We start from the raw sequence: 3,947 nt of genomic DNA, 5'->3' as shown, positions 1-3,947 counted from the left end.
CATAAAGGACCCGACGAGCCTTCTCAGCCATTTAGTGATTCTCGGCATGTCACTTTTACAGACACCTCAGCTTCCAGAGCTTTATCCTCAGGTGCTTCTTAGAAGACGCAGGATGGCATCCCCACCCCACTTCAAACACCGTCTGTTTCGAGATCCTCAGAGGGGCTAACGCCGCCTGCCAATTTCTCAGCTAGAATCATCAGCGCACAGGATCTCTCACTGCCTCTTTTCCATCAGTGCCGGAGACTCCCCAGCCCGCTCCTCCTCCAGCCAGGCCCCACCCTGAACAGTGCCGTGTCAGGCTGCGGAGAACACGTTCCAAGGACTGGGAAATCAAAGTACTTATTGCCCTGACAATTAGATATTATGTTCAACTGCAGTAACACGAGCCTGGAAACTGGTGGCTTACATAAGACAGGGGTTTATTTTTCTCTCCTGTAATATCAGTCCAGAGGTGGGCCTCCCTTCCCTTCGGTGACACCACCGAAGGCCCCGCCTGGGTCTCCTCCGCCCTTAGGGAGTGACCATCAGCACAGCCGCTGGAACTCGAGCCACTGTATCAGAGTGTTAAGCACAATAAAAATGACAGACAGAAGGGTCCTCCCAAGCTGAACTAGCCTCTCCTGTAAGGGATATTCCCAGAAATCCCACCCAAGAACTCCAAACACCTCTTCTTAGCTAGCGTCTATCATACCATCCCCAGCTACAAGGAAATCCAGGAAATCTAAACTTGTAGCTGAGCACATTGCCATGATGTATAAAGTGGGGTTCTGTTGCTGTTATGGGCTGAAGTGTACCCCGTTCCAATTCATATGCTGAAGTCCCAACCCTTACAACTTTAGAATGTGACCGCATTTGGAAACAGGGTCTTTAAGGAGGTGATTAAGTTCAAATGAGGTTGTTAGGTTGGCCCTAATCCAATGTGGCAGGTGACCTTGTGAGATCGGGACACAGGCTCACACAGAGGAAAGATGACATGAGGACACAGGCAGAGGATGGCCATTGCTGACCAACACTGACACCTTGATCTCAGACGTCCAGCCTCCAGCACCGTAAGACAGCAAAAGTCTGTTGTTCTAGCCACTCGGTCTTCGGTGTTTAGTCATGGCACCCCGAGCAGACCAAACGCTGTGTAAAGAATGAGAGAATGCGCAATTTCCAGCAGCCGGCCCATCTGGCAAGACCATGCCTTTATTACCTGGGCTTTCAACGATATTTTTCAGTACGTTAGCAATTTTACCAAGATCCTTTCTAAGATCCTGTTTACTCAATGGTGTCCAGAAGGAATCACCACTCCACGCTTCCTGACCAGCTCTCCGCTGCCTCTATTTCTTTCTTGTTTCCGTGTGATTCTTTGCCCTACAACTGTTTGTGTAAAACTTGTGGCCTCTCTGGAATGATTGGAGAAGTACTGAAATAGCCCTCCCTCCCTTCCGCTGGCCATAAATAGCCTGAACGCCTAAAGTTGATGCTTCATTCCTTTGGTTAACCTATTATTGCTGTGACAGGGTGGATGATCTAGATTAGGTGAGCCCGAGCAGGTTTGGACTGGAGGAGAGCACAGGGTAGGCCCAGGAGGACAGCTGGGGAGAGGGTGCCAAAGACCCTGGGGCCAGCCCAAGAGCACAGAAGGCCTTGGGGGGGAGCTGCTAGCAGCAGAAGCGTCCCTCAAATGCTGCAGGTCCATCCTGCTTTGCTAAAAGGGCACATGGGAGGGTGCTGTGCTCAAAATCAAAAAATGTCCCTGGGAAGACCCCTTACCTCTGCCCCATCCCATCGTCTGACAAAATTACATTTCGATGTCATTGTCCTACACATCACCCATCCTGCCTCCTCTTGCCTGCTGCTATGGTTGGAATGTGTCCCCCAACTCTCATGTAACAGAAACCTTATCCCCAAAGTCCAGATTAATTGCATATGGAGGTGGGACCTTTGAGAAGTTTTGGGGATTAAATGGGGTCATGAGGGTGGGACCCTTTGTGGCTTTATAAGGACAGGGAAAGCAACCTGAGCTAGCAAGCTTGCTCTGTCTCACCCTGTGATGCCCTGTGCCACTGTGGGCCACTGCAGACAATCCTCACCAGCAAGAGGGCTCTCGGCATATGTGGCTCTTTGACCTTGAACTTCCCAGCCTCTAGAACTGTGAGAAATAAATGTCTTTTCTTTATAAATTCCCTAGTCTGCAGTATTCAGTTATAGCAACTTATAAAGGATCTGACAACCTGCCCTCCAAGCTTCTCTACAGGACACCACCAGATAGTTGGGTGGGGCTCTTCTGCCTCCCCTGAGTACTGTGACACTTGTTCCCTCCCATGAGATGCCATAATCATATTTGTCTCTGTCATCCCAGAGTCCCAGAGCTTTCTCTTTCTTCAATTTGTTAGCTTTTTGCTTTGGTGGAAAACACTTCTAAAAAGTCTTTGGAAATTATTATTTTGCGGTACTGAGGCTGGAACCCAGGGCTTTACACATGCTAGGCAAGCGCTCTACCACTGAACTCCACCCGCAGCCCCACAGATTAATATTAACTAGCTAGTGTGCCCTTGTTTTACTAAACTCACCCTTTGAAATTCTACTCCATGGTGCTTGGGGCCTCAGCAGTCCTCCTGTTAGGTCCTGCCAATAGGAGTTACAAGGAGAAGATGGTTAGATGGGAAGAAGGGAGGAACTTCCGGCTTCTGGCTCCAACCAGGTGCTGTTGCTGGTTTCTCTTTTCCTGATTGGACCCTGCCTGATAACAGTTGAGTGTAGAAATCCAATCTCAAAATAATCTTTCTGAGAAGTTTAAAGACAGTGCTCCATTGTCTTGTAGCTGTCCAGCTGAGCTCTTTAATACCAGCTTACTACTTTTTATCCTTGGAGTACAGAAATTTCAATGTCTAATGCTGGATCTTTTATAATTCTTGTTTGGTATTTGGTCGGCTCTTTAAACCTAGAGATTGAAGTTTTCTCCAGCTCAGGGAAATAATTTGTTCTATTATTACCTTATTTTCCCTCCTACAGGATATCTGTTCTTGGCTTCTGAAAATTCCTATTAGATAGAGGGTTGAATTTCAGGTCCTGCCCTATGTTTGTTAATTTTGCCCTTACATCTTTTTTTAAAATCTCCTTACTGTTCTGTACTTTTTGAGAGAATCTCTCTGCCCTCTCATTAAGTCAGGCTTGAGCCACAGTTAGTTGGCAGCTGAGTCCCTCCAATGATCTTACTACATGAGCAATTGGACCTTTGTAAATTCCAAAAACTCTAACATATTCTTTTGACAGCAGTCAGCTTTCTATTTATGGATGGTACTTTTACTTCATTTAAATATCTCTCCATATCCTGGGAGAATTCTGTGGGGATTATTCTTTTGTTTGTTTAGTTTGGGGCCTGTCTTTCATGATGTTAGTTTTCCTCAGATACATTTGAGGACTCTTTGCTCTCCGTTCCTGTGATAGATGGAGGTCCAGGCTGATCCATAGCTCGGGCTGGTGTGTATTTTCTAAATTCCAGGGGGAAATGCCTGCTCTTGTGACAGCAAAAGCAAGTTCCGGTTATGAAAGTCCAAACTCTCATGGCTGTTGGGTGAGGAGAGGCTTGGATCAAACCACCATTCCTTCCAGATGTCTGGGTAGTATCTTAGTCTAGTGAAGTCTATTGGGACTGCTATAATAAAGTACCATAAACTGGGTGTGGTGGCACATGCTGTAATCCCAGCTGCTCAAGAGGCTGAGGCAGAAAGACGGCCACTTCGAGCCCAGCCTGGGCAGTTTAGTGAGACTTGGACTCAAAATAAAAAATAAAAAAGGCCTGGGATGTAGCTCAGCGGTAGAGAACCCTGAGTTCAGTCCCTAGCACTGTCAAAAACAAAACAAAAGGGCCAGGGATTTAGCTCAGTGGTTTCATCACCTGCTGCACAAGCGCAAGGACCCGAGTTCAATCCCTGGTACAAAAAAAAAAAAAAAAA

At 47.0% G+C, this 3,947-nt stretch overlaps 1 long non-coding RNA gene across 1 annotated transcript; it reads right to left on the bottom strand.

The window, feature by feature from the left end:
- Positions 1 to 407: 407 nt before the first annotated feature.
- On the bottom strand, positions 408 to 2,696 carry LOC147824340 (uncharacterized). The gene is made up of 2 exons (XR_015442431.1): positions 2,562 to 2,696; positions 408 to 1,128 (listed from the first exon to the last, which is right to left on the bottom strand). It is a non-coding gene; the product is annotated as an uncharacterized LOC147824340 (long non-coding RNA).
- Positions 2,697 to 3,947: the final 1,251 nt, after the last annotated feature.

Source organism: Heterocephalus glaber, unplaced genomic scaffold (assembly GCF_053883595.1).
Source record: "Heterocephalus glaber isolate CG9 unplaced genomic scaffold, H.glaber_assembly_v1.0 deba00001547, whole genome shotgun sequence".
Taxonomy (NCBI): domain Eukaryota; kingdom Metazoa; phylum Chordata; class Mammalia; order Rodentia; family Bathyergidae; genus Heterocephalus; species Heterocephalus glaber.
Note: the sequence above shows the minus strand (reverse complement) of the source record. Positions and strands in the feature narration are given on the sequence as shown.